Genomic DNA, 19872 nt, shown 5'->3' with positions numbered 1-19872 from the left:
GCCCTTTCTCAGCTGGGCAGCAGGCACTGTTGTGGGAAAGTTGGCGCCAGATCAATGTGCCCCCTCTACTTCTGCTGGGTCCTCGGGCGACCACTAGCAACCGCCAGCCACCAGGGCTCCTGTCTGGACTCAAGCAACGCTCTCCCTCTGGCTGTACGACCATGGGTTGCTGCAGTCAAGTCTCATTCCATCTCCAAGCTGCCACCTGCTCGGGCTCCGGGCTGTGGCAGTCGTTTGTAGTGACCGTGTTCATCCTGCGCATCTGCACCCCCCACACAGGTCCATGGCGTTCCTCTTCTTGAAGGATTTTGGGTGTGGTTTTCTCTCCAATTCTCCCCCTCCCCACGAGAGTGCACTTCCTACACTTTTTTTTTAAATGTTTCTCCCTAGTCTAGTGCGGTATGTCATTCCCTAACCCGCCACCTAGGAATCTCTGAAATTGCATTATGAAAAACATGCACAGACTTAGAAATTTGAGGGGCTGAAATAAACATACCTTTTAATTCTAATTTCTGTGAGTTTTTGAAAGGATTCCACACAGGCTTCATACCAGTCCCCTTTATATGAGGCACTCATTAACCCTATAAATATCAGATAAATTGCAGAATGTGCTATTTCTGGGTAGTTTTATGTTATTCAGAAAAAAAAAACCTCTGTTAACAATTACTGTATCAAAATAAGATATTCTCCACATTCATCTGCTAAAATTCAACATAAGTTTTGAGAAAACATCTTCTGTTATAATTGTAAACAGATCTAAAATATTTTAAATATACTATAATGTCTGAAGACATTAAAAATGACTAACTCATTTTGGATTAGTTCACATTGCCTATATTTTTAAAAGGTAAAATCTCACCAAAGTACAGAAAGTAAGTTAAATTCATAAGACTTCATAATTTAAAAGCCACATGCAATTCCAGCTGGCAAAGAACACAAATCTATAGAAGTCATCTATTTTTTTTTAAAAAGATTTCATTTATTTACTTAAAAGTCAGAGTTACACAGAGAGAGAAGGAGATGCGGGGGAGGGTCTACCATCCGCTAGTTCACTCCCCAGATGGTTGCAATGACCAGAGCTGCGCCCATCCGAAGCCAGGAGCCAGGAGCTTCTTTCAGGTCTCCCAGGCAGGTGCAGGAGCCCAAGGATTTGGGCCATCTTCTACTGCTTTCCCAGGCCATAACAGAGAGCTGGATCAGAAGTGGAGCAGCTGGGACTAGAACTGGTGCCCATATGGGATGCTGGTAACCATCCACCTGTGCCAGCAGCAGCTGCTTATACTGGGACTGCACAGGTGGATTCCATGGGAACCCCCCAGAAGGGGGACAGTGGGAGGACCATGCCCACTTGCAGATGGCTGACATAAAGCAAGTGACTTCACGTCCCTGCATCCTGGTCACCACAGTTTGAGTTCGTAATTTTGAGGAGCTAGTCAAAAGGCAGAATGAACAAGATAGTCCCTATGATAAACACAAATTCACAAGGATTAAGGCCCAAGGTTACTCTTCTTCTGCTCGTTGCTACGGAAAACACACACCTGTGGGTTCTGATCATGTTTTCTATGAATTTAATTCAGTAACACGTTCTTTAAAGGGGGATATGTCCTCTTAACAGTTCCATGAGGGATTGCACCCTACATTACCTGATCTGATTAGTTTAGTTAATCTCCCTTTACATAGGTGGGCAAGAACACATTGAGGTGAGGAGCAAGGCCCCTTGGCTTGACCATCTCTGCCCTCACTCCCCTTACATGCCTATCTTTGGCCATGGACACCTGTGATGGCAGCAAGAACACAGGGCCACAGGGAGGGAGGGAGAGTGGGAGGGAGTGCGGGTGCAGGGCCCAAACACTTGGGCCATCCTCCACTGCATTCAGAGAGCTGGCCTGGAAGAGGGGCAACCGGGACAGAATCCGGCACCCCGACCGGGATAGAATCCAGGGTGCCGGCGTCGCAGGTGGAGGATTAGCCTTGTGAGCCATGGCGCCAGCCCAAAACACTGTTCTGTACCTGGTGTCCGCCAGCCTCTGGCTCAGTTGGGAACTGTGTCTTTTTTTTCTAAAGATTTATTTAAAAGAGTTGCAGAGGCAGAAAGGGGGGAGGGAGGGAGGGAGGGAGGAAGGAAGAGAGAGAGAGAGAGAGCAAGAGCGAGAGAGAGAGAGCGAGAGAGAGAGAGAAGGAGGGAGAGATAGCTTCCATCCTCTGCTTCACTCCCAAAATGGCTGCAATGGCCCTGGTCTGGGCCAGACAGAAGCCAGGAGCTTCTGGGTCTCCCACGTGGGTGGCAGGGGCCCCAATATTTGGGATCTCTTCCTCTGTTTTTCTCGGGCCATTAGCAGCGAGCTGGATGGGAAGTGGAGCAGTCGGGACTCGAACCTGCCACGTCACAGTGCTGGACGGAAAACTGGCTCTTAAAACAAGATCTGGGTGACGCCACTGCCTAGGGCCCCGTGTCCTTGGGCTTTGAAAGGAAGCACATCCTCAGTGATGCTGACAGCAAGATTCTGCACAGCACTCTACTGGAAGGGCCAGCACCTGCGAGCAGGACTCTGGTGGCCACAAGGCGCAGGCGCAAGGGGCTCAGCTCTGCATTTCTGCACTTGGCCACAAGGGGCAGCAGAGCAGACCAGCGATGGTCCATATTTGCATAGGCGCGATCTTTGCTTTCTGATTGGTTAGTACTGTTTCGTCCCATCCAATCCGATTCCCTCTCTGAGCCGTCATTTGAATAGTGAGTCTATAAATAGGCTACTTAGCGTTGCAACGGCCGTTTTGTCTAATCGGCAACGATTCAGGTGCTGTTCTCAGTTACAGCCCGAGGGCCGTCCGGATCCCCAGCCCCGACCCCGGACAGGGCGGCGAGCGAGCGGCAGCGGGTGTGGCCGGCAGGAAGGGCGGCCCGCGGTGGTGCGCCAGGTGAGGGCGCAGGTGCGGCCCAGGGCCCCAGAGCTTTCCCGCGTCCGCGCGGCGCCGTCCTCCCGGCTCCTCAGGCCTGGCGAGTCCCGGTGTCCGCGGCCGGAGCGGCGCCGTCGGCCCTGCCGCCGTCCGGAGCGGGAGCCGGGAAGGGAGAGCGAGGGCCCCGGGCGTGCGTGCGTCGTGCCGGCGTCCGCGTGGCTCCTCTCGGCGCAGCCCCGGCCGGGCAGGGCGCCTGTGGAGACGGCGCTGGACGGCCTCGGCCTCTGAGGAGGGAGCGGGGCGGCCGCCCCGGGGTCCGGGCGGTGCCCGCGGGGCGTGGACACTGAGGGTGCCTGGTGTGGTCAGGTGGCTCCCGGAGGAAGCACCTACGTGGCGGTAGTTGGGGGTCCCCCAAGTTGGTCTCCTCCTGTTGGTAGGGTGGGAACAAGGTGCCCTACCGTTGTACTATGGGTCCTACCACATTCCAGTGTTCTTATCTTGGTGTGTCCGTGGTATTTCCGCGGGTTATGGTGGTACTTGAGTGGACAAGAATTGTAAAAATGGTTCTAGTCTCACTTGCTCAGCCAGGACGTTCCCGCTCGCGGCCGTTGCTTGGTCTCAGGGTTCTTCCGGCATCCTCAGCTAATTAAGTTTTCCCTGAAGGTCATCCTACTCAGTACATTTTACTGGGACCCCCCAAATGGATGGTTGGGTGCCAGTCACCCATGGACCTCGGATTCTGTCTCAGGTCTGCCGCATTCCCCTAACTGCATGAGTCGGTTCCTAATCCACTCTCATTGTGAGTGTGGCTTTATAAAAAGAGAATGGTCATCTAAAAATCTTTAGACCTTTCATTCATGTTTCTATGCTGCCTTTTCATTCATGTTTCCAGGACTGTCAGGATTCTATTGGTAGAATAAGCAACCTGATTTTTTTAAGGAAGTTCCAAAATTTTAAGAATTAATGATATTACATAGTATCTTTTTGCAGACAGTTGCAACATTGTAAAGACTTTGCCTGACTCCATAAGCCTGATTTTTTTCCTTTAAAATATGTTTTAAAATCTTGAAATAGTTTTAGTCGTGGTACTTTTTGGGCCAAGTAAATATGACAGAGGACAGGGACCATTGTTCTTCACCAGTCTTGTTCGCAGTGGTTTTCACATATGTTAGTGGATGGGAAAAAAAAATCTCCATTTGTGATTTTTGGTTTTAAGAGTCAGACAACAAATCCCTGTCCAGAGTCATATTCTTCACAGTCCTCTCATAGACATGTGATAAACTAAACCTTAGCTCCGTCAGTCAGCTGTGACTTCCTGGCTGCAACTTGGGCTGTTCCTTGGTCTTCGTCTCCCTGCCTCTCAGTAGCTGCTCAGAAGAAACTCCTTGCTACTCCCGATGTTCATGATTCGTCCTCATCCTGTCTTGCTCTTCTTTTTAGTCCCTTTTGTTTGTTGAAGCCCAGAAGTTGAAATGACCCCATGGTAGGATTTGAAATTTATTCACCCTGGTATTCTTTCCCTAGACAACCTTACCCCTGTGTAGTTTCAGGTCGGTCCTGGGTTTCCTCCTGTCTTTAGCTAGAGGACTTACATAATCGCTTCTGTTTGTCTGAAAAGAAGGGGCCCTCTGATTCACTTGGGTGTGAAGAGCTTTGCTAGTATAATTTAGAATAAGCGTTGGCTTAGAGGGAAGGATATTGTGCTTCATTGTTTTGATAGTTGAAGATACAAATAATGGGTAGAAATAGGATTGAGGCTGCTAGGGTTAGGGCACTGCCTAGTTTATTTGGGATTGATCATAGGATTGCATAGGTGGATCGAATAGTCTGGTTTAGTATGGGAAAGAGTATATGGGGGTTTGCTGGGGTATTATTGTCAGGGTCTCTCAGCAGGTCAAGAGAAAATAAGACTAGGGTGAGGAAGAAAAACAATAAGAGGAGCTAGGATATATTACATTTTACTGTAAGGGTGACATGCAATTTTATATGAATTGGAAGAGATTGCTGATGGGTTATTAGATCCTGTTTCCTGTAGGGATAGGAAGTGAATAATTCGTAGGGCTGAAGTGATAAGTGGTGTAATGAAGTGGAAAGGACGGAATTGTCCAAGACTGCTTTTGTCAACTGAAAACCTTCCTCAGATTATCCTACCAGATTGTGCCAGTGTGTGGAAAAGCTAGTGGAGATTTGTAATTATTGTTGTTCCTCACTATGGTTTTTTCCTCATGGTCGTAGACAGTGTATAAATGCTTAGCTATAAATAAGGTAACCCCAGGATTCCAGGTTTCAAGGTGTAAGTAAAAGCCATTATAGAGATGGGTTAGGGAGCAGCGTGTTCTGCAGGGCTAGGGGTAAACAGTGAGGAGCAAAGTGTAGGAAGTACATTCCTGGCCGAGAATTGGAAGGAAAAGTGCCTAGGAAGTCCTGGGGAGGAGGTGAAATGGCATGAACCTGTGTGGGGAGTGCTGACATGTGCAGCCTGTGCAGTGGCAGCGGCAGTGAGCTGGAGCTGGCAACACTGTAGAGATGGATGGGAGGCCAGTTTGCACAGATCTGTGGGCATAGAGCAGGAGAGAGAGCATGGCACGGGTCTGGACTAGAGCCATGGGGGCTGTGGTTGCTGGCGTCACCTGTGGTCCCAGAGGAAGTGGAGGGAGACGTTTGATTCAAATCAGTCTCTCCAAAACAGAACGTGCAGTCTGGCTGGGAGAGGGCGGGTGCTATTTGCAAAAGGGCAACAACTGCGGAAGCCTGCAGGCGTCCACTGAGATGGGGCACCTGAACACAGTGCGGGTGGCAGCAGTGGCAGGTGTTGGGCCAGTGGCTGTAGTGTGTGCATGTGATCCAGAGCTTCCAGTGGAGGGAACAGCTCTCGGCCCCCACTGCCTCAGAGCTTGGCTGGGAGGGGACTGGGCAGCTACAAGGGACAGAGGGGCTTCCGCACCAGCAGTGCCCTTTGGATTTGGCGACTGTGAGATCCTTGTATGCTGAGACCTTGGGGACTTGGTGGCTACTTGAGAAGGTGTAGGGAATAGCTGGCTATTAAGTTCTACCACACCCAGAGAGAATGGTGAGGAGAGAATGGAGAGACAGTACAAGCCTTAGGAGAAAAAGACTGTTAACCCTGCAAATACTGTACCCTGCAAAGCTCTCATTTATGAATGAAGGTGAAATAAAGACCTTCCGTAACAAACAAATTGAAATTGTCACCACTTGTCCCACCTTACAAAAGATGCTTAAGGATGTGCTATGCACAGAAACACAGAAACATGGTCACCACTATGAAAGCAGGTGAAGGCAGAAAACCCCCCAGTAAAGGTAAAAAGGAAATCCAAAGTAAATAATAGGGATATTATTGGAAAAATACGAGGGCCAAGTTGTTACTTATCAATAGTCACCTTGAATGAAAAATTGGCCTCAACTCTCCAATTAAAAGATACAGATTGGCTGAATGGTTTAAAAAACAAGGCCCATCTATTTGCTGCCTGCAAGAAACATATCTCACCAACATAGATACACACAGACTGAAAGTGAAAGGATGGAAAATGTCTATGCTAACAAAAACCAAAAAAGAGTTGGTGTAACCATCCTAATATCAGACAAAATAGACTTTAATTAAAAACTGAAAAGAGATGAAGCAGGGCACTATGTAATGATTTAGGGATCAATTCAACAGGAAGATGTGACTATTATAAATGTATATGCACCTGACTACAGGTAACCTGGCTTTTTAAAAGAAATGTTAATGGATCAAAAGGGAAACATAGACTCCAATACATTAGTAATGGGGATTTCAGCACTCCACTTTCATTAATTGATCAATCAACCAGACAGAAAATCACTAAGAGGGGGCCGTCTCTGTGGTGTAGTGGGTAAAGCTGCTGCCTGCAATGCTGACATCCCATATGTGCACAGGTGTGAGTCCTGGCTGCTCTACTTCCAATCTAGCTCTTGGTTATGGCCTGGGAAAGCAGTAGAGGATGGCCCAAGTCCTTGGGCCCCTGCATCCATGTGAGAGACCTAGAAGAAGCTCCTGGCTCCTGGCTTTGGATTGGCACAGTTTCAGCCATTGTGGCCATCTAGGGAATGATACAGTGGATAGAAGATCCCCCCTCACCCTGTGTCTGCCGAAAGTGACACCTCCTCTTTTAACTCTTATAAAACTCAGCGCTTTTCAGTCAGAACCAGAAAAGAACTCTCTGACTGGAAAATTGTCAGAATAACCAATCAAGAAGAAAATTATTAAAAGGAGATATTGCAGTTGTTTGCAAAAACAGTTTTAAAGTTTAAGATCAAGGCAATTTTTAGGGCTGGTGCTGTGGCGTAGCAGGTAAAGCCGCTACCTGCAGTGCTGGCATCCCATATAGGCACTAGTTTGTGTCCTGGCTGCTTCACTTCCAATCCAGCTCTCTGCTGTGGCCTAGGAAAGCAGTAGAAGATGGCCCAAGTCCTTGGATCCCTGCACCCACGTGGGAGACCTGGAAGAAGCTCCTGGCTTCAGATTAGCACAGCCCCAGCTGTTGCGGTGAATTGGGGAGTGAACCAGCAGATGGAAGACCTTTCTCTCTTCTTCTAGCTCTCCTTCTCTCTCTGTTTAACTCTGACTTTCAAATAAATAAATCTTTAAAAAACAATTTTAGATTTGTTAACATATTGATATTTTTATGCATATATTTTAAAAACCTCATTGCTTTAGCAGATTAGACTTTAATTTTATGTAACTTTACCTTTGACATTAATGTTTACATTTAAAGATTTATTTATTTATTTGAAAGTCAGAGTTACACGGAGAGAGGAGAGGCAGAGAGAGAGAGGTCTTCCATCTGCTGGTTCACCTCCCAGTTGGCCACAATTGTCAGAACTGTGCCGATCCAAAGCCAGGTTCCAGGAACTTCTTCTGGGTCTCCCATGTGAGTGCAGGGGCCCAAGGACTTGGGCCATCTTCTATTGATTTCCAGGCCATAGCAGAGAGCTGGATCAGAAGTGGAGCAGCTGGCTCTCAAACCAGCACCTATATGGGATGCTGGCGCTTCAGGCCAGGGTGTTAACCCACTGTGCCACAGCGCCTGCCTCAATGTTCACTAATTTTAGAAAACCCTGTAAACAGTATTTTTCTCAAAAAATTTTTTTCTAATGTTATGGGACTTTTTATGCCTTTGGTAACTTACTGAAGCCTTTAGGTATTTCTGTCTTATCTTTCCCTTTTCAGTCTAAACTAATCTAGCGATTTTACTTTAGGACGAAAGGGTTTTACAAGCAAGTTTTTTTTCCCACCCAGCAAACATAGGCACCTAGTCAACAGTCAGCTACTTGGGACCATCTCTGAAACAGACATGTATCCAGGCAGCTGCAAGACAGTTCCCAAGGGTGACTGTGGGCCAGGGCCCGTGTGCTATGGTGACAAGCCCACTGGAAATTGTCAGCTTACATCTGGGAGACTTTATTATCGAACAGCCTTATTAATAAATTTAGTATTAATATTTTGAGAGTTCTTGCTGTCTATTCAGATAAGAATTCTGAATATCAACTCCAATAATCCAGGTGACATGGTATTTAAAAAAAATTTTTTTTTTTATTTGATAGTGAGAGAGACAGAGAAAGGTCTTCCTTCCATTGGTTCACTCCCCAAATGGCCGCTACAACCAGCGCTGCACTGATGACATGGTAAGTTTTTAACATTTATTCAGTGAAAGACATACACAGAAAGTGAGGGCTTTATTTAGAAGAAGTCTGGAAGCACAGGCTGGGTCCATACCAGGCAGAGAGCAGGCTGGGAGCCACGTGGAGCAAAGTGTGTGATTGGGAGCAGCTACAGGTAGCCCAGCTCGGCTAAGAGGTCCCATGCCCAGAGGTAAAGAACGGCAAGGGAGGGCCCACAGTGCTCCAGGCCTTTCGTTCACAGGGGGAGTGGTTACGTAGTCTTATTGGCAGGTGGATGTACAGGTGAGGTCAGGTATTGGCATGAGATCACAAAAGGGGGCAGGCTGAAGGCGTGGTCTCCAGCTCGTAAATCTAATCAGTTTAATCCCATGTGCCTGCCTCTATCAACTTGAGTATTGCTGCCCTGGTCGAGAGACAACTGGCCTTCCTTGTCCCCTCTCCCAGCAGAGGGGCGAGGTAACATGCTACAAACCAGAGAGAGAGAGAGGGAGAGAGGGAGAGAGGGAGAGAGGGAGAGAGGGAGAGAGGGAGAGAGGGAGAGAGGGAGAGAGGGAGAGAGGGAGAGAAAAGTTTAAACTGCCAAACTGCCTCGGGCTTTGTTTTCAGTCAGAACTCAGAGTCAGTCCATCTCATTTAGTGACCGTTTACTCGATGCCCTGTGCCTTAGAATTGTCATCTCCAATCCATCCACCGCCCAGTGCTTTTGCCTGGCACTTTTTTTATTTTCCTTCCACTGCCTAGCACATCTATTTTTTTCCTCTCTCAGCGGTGTGCAGTTGCAATTTCTTTTCTTTCTTTCTTTTTTTTTTTTTTAAAGATTTATTTATTTGAAAGTCAGTTACAGAGAGGAGGAGAGGCAGAGAGAGAGAGAGAGAGAGAGAGAGAGAGAGGAAGAGAGAGAGAGGTCTTCTATCCACTGGTTCACTCCCCAATTGGCTGCAACAGCTGGAGCTCATGCAGGTGCAGGGGCCCAAGGACCTGGGCCATTTTCTACTGCTTTCCCAGGCCAGAGCAGAGAGCTGGATTGGAAGTGGAGCAGCTGGGTCTCGAACTGGTGTTTATGTGGGATGCCGGCACTGCAGGCAGTGGCTTTACCTGCTAAGCCACAGTGCCGGCCCCCAGTTGCGGTTTGGTCTCCTGTCTCCTGTGACGGAGAGTACTCTGGCAACTCTGGGAGTGGGTGACATCAAGCTGCCCTTCTGCCTCTTAGGGGCAGGCTCACTAAAACCAAAATGAAGGAACCTGGGTTGTTACCTTTTTCCCTCCCACCATTCCAACCGCCCCCTTGCCTTTGGCAGCTGTCTTTCCCTTGGCTGGTTCCTTGTGCCACATTGGGTTCCTCTGTGCTCCCAGGGCCCTACCCCGGCACACCAGGACGGTGAGTCACGTATGGATTAATCTGCCCACTGGCACCCGGCAAGGTCACCTCTATCAGCGTCCTGGGGTGGGGGTATCATACCCCAGCAACAAAAGAGGTGGAAACCCCATCTCTGAATCCTGGACACAAGCCCCTAGAAATGTTGTGGGGTTCTGGGACAGACAGGACACCGAAACTCATAGCAGGAAAGCAGTCAAAGGCTGAGCCCCGAGAAAAGTGGGTCATTGCCTTACACACACTCTTACTTTCTTTGTCCCCCTCATACGGTTACCTACATTCTGATGGGGGTATTAAGGCTACAGGGTTGCTAGAGTGTTGTTACAGGGTTACACGTGAGCACATAGGTTCTGATTATGCCACTTCCTGGTTCTCTCTCTCTCTCTCGTTCTGGTAGCCTCCTCAACCTTTGGTTTGATCTGAGAAGGCCCTTCACTTTCCTTTTGGAAACCCCTACCTCTGGGGTGAGCCTTGGGCTCAGTGTTACAGCTGGCACTTGGGATGACCACATCTCAGGTCAGAATGCCTGGTTCAGACCATGGTTCTGCTTCTGATTTCAGCTTCCTGCAAACGCAGACTCTGGGAGGCAGCAGATGATGGCTTAGGTGCTTAGTTCCTGCCACCCATGTGGGAGACCTGGACTGAATTCTGGGCTGCTGGGTTCTGCCTGGCCCAGCCCCAGCTGTTGCAGGCGTTTGGGGAAGTGAACCAGCAGATGGAAGATCTGTCCCTTCTGTCTCTGTTTCTCTGCCTTTCACCTCAAATGAAAATAATTAAGTAAAAGTTAAAAAAAAGACGGCTGATTGTGACTTTTGAACTGACTTTCAAATTCACACTGAAGCAGCCGTATGTGGCTAGTGGCCACTGTATTGGATCCTAAAGTTCTATACAGATAATGCAGAGCATACAGAAGTTGCCGTTGTTGGACTGTGTCCTCACAAAGTTCATATATTAGAAACTGAATTCCAGGCCAGCGCTGCGGCTCAATAGGCTAATCCTCTGCCTTGTGGCGCTGGCACACTGGGTTCTAGTCCTGGTTGGGGCGCCGGATTCTGTCCCAGTTGCCCCTCTTCCTGTCCAGCTCTCTGCTATGGCCTGGGAGTGCAGTGGAGGATGGCCCAGGTCTTTTGGCCCTGCACCTGCATGGGAGACCAGGGGAAGCACCTGGCTCCCGGCTTCGGATCAGTGCGGTGCGCTGGCCGCAACGCACTGACCGCAGTGGCCATTGGAGGGTGAACTAACGGTAAAGGAAGACCTTTCTCTCTGTCTCTCACTGTCCACTCTGCATGTCAAAAAATAAAAAAAAAAATTAGAAACTGAATTCCAAAACTCCTGTGTTGATGGTGTTTGGAGGTAGAGGCTTTGGGAGGTACTTAGGATTGGATGAGGTCAGGACAGAGGGAGCCCCATCGGCATTAGCAGCATTTTAGAAAGAGGGACCTGCGCCAGCACACGTGCTATGTCCCAGCATGTGATGCTTTGTGTCGTGTTCTAATGCAGTAAGAGGTCCCCCAGCGGATGCTGAGCAGACGTCTGCACCATGGTCTTGGACTTCCCAGGTCCCAGAACAATGAGCCAAATGAGCTTCTTTATAAATCACCCAGTCTTAGGTATTTTGCTGTAGCAACAGAAAACTAAGATAGTAGCATGCTTTACCCCCACACTACCATAGGGCTTTGTTCACTTAACACACCTATATATCTAGGAGACAGACTGTCACAGTCTATTTAATTTTTTATAACTGCTGCATCCTCTTATTATTCACAGAGGCGATCCTTTCTCAGTCTGGAGAGCCATAGGCCTTCACTTTTATAATAAGCCCTAAGAGTCCACATGTATCATAAACAAGTACCTCACAACAACTGAAATTCCCCACACTTCCATAGTTATCAGCCTGGGCCCGAGAGAGCTTGACACTCACAGTACCTTTGAGGAACTTGGGAAACAATTTATCATGAGCCACTGCCCTAAAATACATTCAGTGTATGTGGCCTGTGCCCTGAATTCAGCAGTGGTTGGTCTTTTTTAATGGTTCTCCTTTAAAGAGCAAGGTCTTCTGAGAAAGACGGCAGTTAAGGTGGAGCACCTGCGGCTGATCTTGCTCCTGTCCTGATGTGGCCAAGGGGCACTGTGCAGCAGTGGGGTGACTGCGCACTGGTGGTGACTCTCACTACCTCTCAGTTATCCTGAAGCCTTGTGGATCTCTGGCTAATTTTGGGCCCTGAGACAGCCTGCTCTTAGGATATTTCTGCTTGTGAGAAACTTTAAAATTTCCCAGGTCCCAGGGGCCAGCACTGTGGTGCAGTAGTTTAATCCTCTGTGGCATCAGCATCCAGTTCGAGTCCCAGCTGCTCTTCTTCCAATCTGGTTCTCTGCTGTGGCCTGGGAAAGCAGTAGAAGATGGCCCACGTCCTTGGGTCCCTGCACCTATGTGGGAGACCTGGAAGAAGCTCCTGGCTCCTGGCTTTGGATTGGCACATCTCTGGCCTTTGCTGTTATTTGGGAATGAGCCAGTGGAAGAAAGACCTTTCTTTCTGTCTCCTCTCCCTCTCACTGTCTGTAACTCTTCAACTCAAATAAGTAAATAAAAGTCTTTAAATAAAATTTCCCAGGTCCAAATGGCCTCTAGAGAAAGAAATTTCACTAACCTGTTCCGATCTCTTGTTGTTGCTGCTGCTGCTTCTTCCTCTTCCTTATTTAATGTATTTATTTGAAAGACAGAGTTAGAGAGCAAGAGTGAGAGAGAGATTTTCTATCTGCTAGTCTACTCCCCAAATGGCTGCAACAACAAACAACAGCTGGGGTTGTACCAGGCTGAAGCCAGGAGCTGCTTCCGGGTCTCCCACGTGGATGCAGGGGCACAAGGACCTGCACCATTTTCTGCTGCCTTCCCAGGTGCATTAGGAGGGAATGGGATCAGAAGTGGAGCAGCTGGGACTTGAACCTGTGTCCACATGGGATGCTGGCACTGCAGGTGGCTTAGCCTGCTACAACACAGTGCTGGCCCATAGCTCCTACTTCTGGAGGTCCCCATGAGGCAGAGATGCACTATTTGGTGTCACATCTGGCTACAGACTCAGCTTCAATGGCACAATCTCTTAAGAGCATTTTGGGTGAATACTTAGTGCACTATCTGCTGAACTTTAGGCTCTTAGGCTATATTTCCTAATGAATCACATCGTGGGGTGCAGTGGAGGGGAATGAAGGGGCCATCTAAAACGCACTCAGCAATCTTGCTGCGTCATCCGTAGGGGCAGACTGGGTGTTAGGCATTGAGGGAAGGGCACGGGGGCTTTGTGGAGAAGGAAGGCTGAGTTTTCAGGATTCCTGACCTAATAGAAAACTGGGGGTGAGGGAAGGACAGTGCCTTTTACTACACTCATTTCCAGGCAACCCCTAGAAGAGTGGGCCCAGGTCATGTAACCTTCAAACCAGGGTCCAGCACAGTGGAATAGACGCACTTACTGGCCCAATTCCTCGCCCCTCCCTGATCTGCACACTTGCCATAGTCTCATTGTGGGAAGACTGTGGCTTGCTTTGGCCCATGTAATGAAGAAGCAACGAAGACATAGTGGTTCTGAGCCTAGGCTGGAGGGGCCGTGTGAGTTTCTGTGGCCCTCATGTGCTTCTGCCTTCACTGTGAGAAGAGCTGCTCTCGGGGAGCAGCTGCCTCGGTCAGCCTGGGCCCCAGAGTGAATACCCGTGGACCAGAGCCACCCTGGCTGATTGGCAGACCCATGTGAGAAGCAGAGCCAACCCTGCCAGCACAGCACTCGAGCAAAACTGTGGAAATGATCAGGCACACGTGTCCTAGTTGTCCTTAGTCACCTGGGTTGACTGTCTTGTGCAGCTGAAGTATGAAAACAAGGGACAGGGGACAGGGTGAATCAAGAAACTAATGGTCATCTTGCTGAGATCCCATCTTGCTTAGTTCACTCTGCCCATTTGGCTAGAATCTGCCCAGGTGTTCTCCCTCCCCAAAATTCCTTTGGGTTAGTACTTTATGATTTTTGGGCCCATCTTGAACACTGTCCCTGTTATTTATAGCCTTGGACTTGTTAGGTTGCGATCCCTGGCTTTACCGCTTAGCTCTGCTCATTTACAATCCCAGGTGTCTTTGTTTTGTTCATTTAGAGTCTCAAAACTCTTATCTCCTTAATATTTTTTAGGTTCCAGGCTTTTTTGATTCTCAATTGCATGTCTCTTAAATGCAACCCTTTGCTTGTATAAGGCTTACTCTCTGCACTTAATTTCAGTCGGCCTTTATGCAAAGTCTGCTTTAACAGCATGCAGGCTCAATGTTCATTAGAAACCCTTCTCCCCATCTTGTAGCCGCCTGCCTTCACTTTCCATCCAAGTTCAACCTAACCTAGGTGGCTTTTACTACCTGTATCACCACGACCTACAGAGGTGAAAGAATGGTGATTGTAACCCACTCTGTGTTTTTGGATGGTGTATGACATAGCGTTATTGTGACCATAGCTAACATTGATGAGGTTATAGGTTCAGGTGCTACAACAGAGACCCACACAAGGGTAGGTTAAAATAAAAGAGCAATTTTTGGCTCATGTGTCAGGGACCCAGGTACCTTTTATTGCTCTTCCTTCCTTGGGGGGGGGGTGGCTCTCATCCACATGCAGATTTCGTACCCTTCATTTCCTTCCACACTGCAAGCCCACACACCTACAGCGTGGGACAAACCCTCTTTCCAGCAGTACCCGCCAACACTTAAAGCTTCAGCTTGAAGCCCTGTTTCCTCTTCTGTTCCATCTTTGGGCATCTTCCTCTTCTTGAATGGGGGTGCTGCTCCCTCCTGCATTCTCTAAGTCTCTGCAGCATCCCAATCCCACCAGGATGTCGGGAGCCACAGCCAGTGGAGCCTGTTGCCCTGGAGGTGGGAGGCCCTGGCTTTCAGGGTGGGAAGCTGCAAAGCAATGTTAACATTTTGCCTTCCAGACTTTGCCAGACACCAGTCCTCCTCACCCTGCTCTGCCTTTCCCACCCTCATCTCCCTGCTGACCTCTAGCCTTGAAGTAGCCAGAGGGCCTCTGCTTTTTCTCCCGGCCTTCCCTATAACACCTCAGGAGTGTAGAGAGCACACAGAGCCTTGTTAAAGTAGGTGCCTGTGTCTTGGAGATTGACTCAGGACAGCTGGCATAGGGGATCCTCCAGGTGGAGGCATACGTCCATGTGTTGGGAGGGTGGATCACCCTGACTCCATGGGAGCCTTCCAGACCATGTGGATGTGTGTCTTCATCTGGCTGCTCCTTTACATCCTTTACATCATCCTTTCTGATCAGTTGGCAAGACTAAGTGATTATTTTTCTGGATTCTAGCAAGTGATCATACCCAAAGAGAGATGTCATAGGAATCCAGATTTACAGCTACCCATTCAGAAGCACAGGTGGCAGACTGGATTTTTGATTGGCACCTGAAGTAAGGTCAGCCTGTGCATGTGTGACCTGACACTAGCTGTGTCATAATTGAATGGAATTATAGAATGCCTACTTGGCATTCACAGAGAATTGCAGAACTGCTTAGTGTGGGAACTGCCCCCCCCCCCCAGCAGGGGTCTGAAGTGAAGTACTGAAGAGTGAGAGTAATAGTGGGGAAAATTGTTTTTACCCTATATGCAAGAGGTTTTACTATATATTTACAAATTCTTTAACCCTTCTCTCTTCAAGAGATCGAATCACTGACTTCTTGACCATACTATTGGCAGAGATAATGCCCTGTACTTCTGAGGCTAGTTTATAAAAAGTACCATCCATCTCTTTGTCCTCAGAACACTCCCTCCAAAAGGAGCCAGTCATCATGGTGTGAGGACACATCACCAAATAGCATGTGGACAGGCCCCCTAATGGGAGACACTGAGGCATCCCTCCTTGGCCGGCACCAACTTCCCCTGAAGATGAGTGGGTGAGCCACTTGGGAGGTAGATCCGCCAGCCTCAGTTAAGCTCTCTGATGCCTGCAGCTCTGGCTAATAGCTTGAGAAACTTTTGAGTGACCCAGAGCCAGAGCTGCCAAAGCTACCCCTGAATTCTTGACTTGGAGAAAATCTGAGTGGTAAATTTATATTGTTCTTACAGAGCATCAGATAAACCATAACTGTCTGACACAGGGTTAAGGCAGACAGACTTGAGACAAGCCTCTGAGATGGCGTATTAATTCATGATGTCTAGATCATGGTTGGGGACTTTGGCCATGGGCTCTAGGTCTCCTCACTACCATAATACTTGCTGTGCCTCCAAACTCATAGCTTTTCCTAGGTATAAAATTCCTTGACTCCTTGTCCCATAAAGGGGATGCTAGCATCACATTGAGCAGGGAGGAATTAGAGTTTTGGGGGAAGATGTACAAGCAGAGCGATACAAGAGCAGACTCAGTCTCCCTGGTTTTCAGACAAAGGTGCATTAGGCTGGACTTAGCTTGCCTGTGTCTGCCATGGATAGAGTTCTATAGAGGAGATCTGCCCTGGAATGTACTACATGTTTAAAGAGGTGGCGAGGCAGAGGGCACATAGGCCATCATCAATGGAAACTGTCTGATGGTAGAAACTGACTCATTAGAAAGGGGGAGCCTGTTTTCCCATTGTGCTCATGTGTCTTGAGCTATTTCTCTGCCAACAAGCTGAAAGGGGAATCCAAGCCCTGTTGCATTGCCCAACCTGTTAGATACCCAATCCCCAAGGTTGCTGCTGAGACTGGACCTCCCAGTTGATGTCTTGCTCTCTCCATTTCTAGGCTATCAGCACTCTTGTAAGACTGAAGCTTGGTCACGTCTTCTCTCTGCTTAAACTGTCAGTAGTTCATCTTGTTGGCCAAGTTCATGACCAGGTATGGTTCTCCGTCACATGTACAGCTTCATGAACTGTCTTCTACTCCTTGCACTCCATGTTCTAGAAGACTCACACAGTTTGATGCTTCTCTGCCCATGTGCCGTCCTCTGTTTAGAGTGCTTTTGATTCCTCCTGGCAGCTAAAACAACGCCTTTCTTTCCCAGCTACTTTACTCCTTCCACACCTGCATCCCTTTCCACTCAACCTGGAGCCTGACTACTTGTTGGTACTGAGCTACTGTCATGTGCAACACAACATGGATTCAGATGGTTGTCTTTCTTCTCAGTGTAGGAGCCCCATGAGTAAAGGGACTCTGCCCCAGTCAGCTCCCTCCCCAGCACAAGTTCCTCTTTCTCACACTGCCCTGGCCACCTATCTCCTCCTCTGAACCACTGCATTTCTTTTCTGTATCCCTTTTCCCTAGTCATCTGCTGCCGCTTTTCACCGTCTTTTTAAATGTGCTTCATTTCTCTCTGGCAGGTTTCATAGGAATCCGTGAGAACTTCATTGATGTAGTGGCATTGGTCTTCTGAGCTGAAGTTTGCCTGTCAGTAAGGTGGAGGTAGAAGCAGGTTTTGTGCCCCCTGGCCGTGGGTTCCCATTTTCCCTTCCCGGTTACAGCCAGTGGTGTGCACCTGACCCTAGGGGTGACGACAGGTCATCAACAGCTGGCCAGGCTCTAGGGTAGGATACAAACTGAGCAATCCAGGACAAGCTGGGCAAAGCAGACTCTCACTCTTGGGAGTTTTTGTTTAGGAATAACAATAGCCAAATTGAAGGCCAGAGCTGCGCCTCAGTATGCTAATCATCCACCTGCGGTGCCAGCACACCGGATTCTGTCCCGGTTGCTCCTCTGCCAGTCCAGTTCTCTGCTGTGGCCCGGGAATGCAGTGGAGGATGGCCCAAGTGCTTGGGACCTGCACCCGCATGGGAGACTAGGAGAAGCACCTGGCTCCTGGCTTCGGATCAGCACAGTGCGCTGGCTGCAGTGGCCATTGGAGAGTGAACCAATGGTAAAGGAAGACCTTTCTCTCTGTCTCTCTCTCTCACTGTCCACTCTGCTGGTTAAAAAAAATAGCCAAATCGAGGAGAGAGTGCTTAGAAGAAACCAAATGCTACCAGCATCTTGATCTCAGACTTCTGGCCTCCAGATCTGTGAGAAAAGCAATGTCTGCTTTAAGTTGCTTTATTATGGGAACTTTAGTAAAAATAATACAGGTAGTATACCCTCATATGTGTTCTTCCAATTATCTTCAAGTGTGTTCTTCAGATTATCAAGTAATATGTAAATAAAAAGTAATGTTGATGACATTGAAAAAGCTATTATATTAAAAATATGGTGGGCTTATTTTTTATTATTGAGACTAATAAGAATTACTCAATTTGAGACTGTATTACATAAAAACATTATCTAAGCCTCACATTGTGTACCATGTTGTAAATGCTGTAAGTAAGCCAAAATAGGAACCTGCAGCTGTCTGGAATCCCCATCCAGACTCCAGGAAGCCCAAAAGTCTCTATTGTGATTTCTCCCTGTTTATATCCAACACTCACATTCATATCAACATCCCCCTCCCCCAGTTATAAAATGTGACCAGTGTGGGGGAGTTTCTGTGACCCTACTGCCTAGTACTGTACCTGTGCCTAGCTGGTGCTCAGTGAACAGTAGCAGCCACCGTCTTTTCCCATCAGTGTGATCATCGCTGCTGTCGCCACTTTGGTGGCAACCCTGGTTGTTCCTTTCCTCCTCCTCTTCCTCCTCCTTCTTCTTTCTTCTTCTTCTTCTTCTTCTTCTTCTTCTTCCTTCTTCCTTCTTCCTTCTTCCTTCTTCCTTCTTTCTTCTTTCTTCTTTCTTCTTCTTCTGACAAAGTCACAGACACAACGAGGGAGAGAATGAGAGAGAGAGCTCTTCCATCCTCTGGCTTACTCCCCAAATGGCTGCAAAGGTTGGAGCTGGACCAGTCCAAAGCCAGGAGTGAGCAGTCAGGAGCTTTTTCCGGGTCTCTCACATGGGTGCAGAGACATCTTGGACCATCTTCTACTGCTTTCCCATGCCATAGCAGAGAGCTGGATTGAAAGAGGAGCAGCTGGGACTAGAACCAGCACCCATATGGGATGCCAGCACCGCAGATGGAGGCTTAGCCTACTATGCCACAGCACTGGCCCTGGTTGTTCTTTTTCTATATCTAGTGCCCTACAGCAGGTCCCAGAGGCTTTGGAGTCTAACACCCCTGGGTTAAAATCCTAACTTTTCTCCTGGCTCCTGGCTTCAGACTGGCACAGCTCCAGGCATTGAGGCCAATTGGGGAGTGATGAAAGACTTCTCTCTCTCTCTCTGCCTCTCCTCTTTCTGTGTAACTCTTGACTTTCAAATAAATAAATCTTTAAAAAAATCCTAGCACTTTTGGATGTGTGACTTTGGGCAGGTCACTGCCATGCCTTGAGCCCTGTTTCTTTATCTGTCAAATAATGATAAAGGCATTTGCTCCCATGGATTGCTGGGATACGTGATACAAGAATTTAAAATGCCTGACATAGAGCCTGGCAAAAAGTAGGAAAATCCTGAATGGCAGTGGCTGCTGCCACTGCCCATTGGTTTTTGTTTTAAAAAGATTTATTTATTTATTTTAAAGACAGAGTTAGAGAGTTAGAGAGTTAGAGAGAGAGAGAGAGAGAGAGAGAGAGAGAGAGAGAGAGGGAGGTTTTCCATCCACTGGTTCACTCCCCAGTTGGCTGCAATCCAAAAGCCAGGAGCCAGGAGCTTCTTCTGGGTCTCCCACATGGGAGCAGGGGCCCGAGGACTTGGGCCATGTTGCACTGCTTTCCCAGGCCATAGCAGAGAGCTCGATCAGAAGTGGAGCAGCTGGGCCTTGAACCAGCTCCCATATGGGAGGCCAGCACTGCAGGCAGCAGCTTTACCCGCTATGCCACAGTGCCGGCCTCTGCACATTGTTATTAGTACCATTTTGTCTCAGGAATATTGGTTGCTTGCTGAAGTGTTTCTCACTCCCAGTGATGAACTTTGGACAGTGACTTGGGAGGTATTATGATCCAAATATTCTGACCACCCCCAAGACCCTCCAAGACCGACTGGAGGAAGC

General features: G+C 48.3%; 1 long non-coding RNA gene across 1 annotated transcript in view; it reads left to right on the top strand.

Annotated features, from left to right (window-relative positions):
- The first annotated feature begins 2788 nt into the window (after nucleotides 1–2788).
- Nucleotides 2789–19872, top strand: part of LOC133777316 (uncharacterized) — a 91480-nt gene continuing 74396 nt past the window's right edge. The window contains exons 1-3 of the long non-coding RNA XR_009868520.1: nucleotides 2789–2916; nucleotides 8479–8559; nucleotides 16677–16769. This is a non-coding gene — a long non-coding RNA (uncharacterized LOC133777316). The remainder of the gene's footprint in view (nucleotides 2917–8478; nucleotides 8560–16676; nucleotides 16770–19872) is intronic.

This window comes from Lepus europaeus, chromosome 18 (assembly GCF_033115175.1).
Source record: "Lepus europaeus isolate LE1 chromosome 18, mLepTim1.pri, whole genome shotgun sequence".
Lineage (NCBI taxonomy): Eukaryota > Metazoa > Chordata > Mammalia > Lagomorpha > Leporidae > Lepus > Lepus europaeus.
Note: the sequence above shows the minus strand (reverse complement) of the source record. Positions and strands in the feature narration are given on the sequence as shown.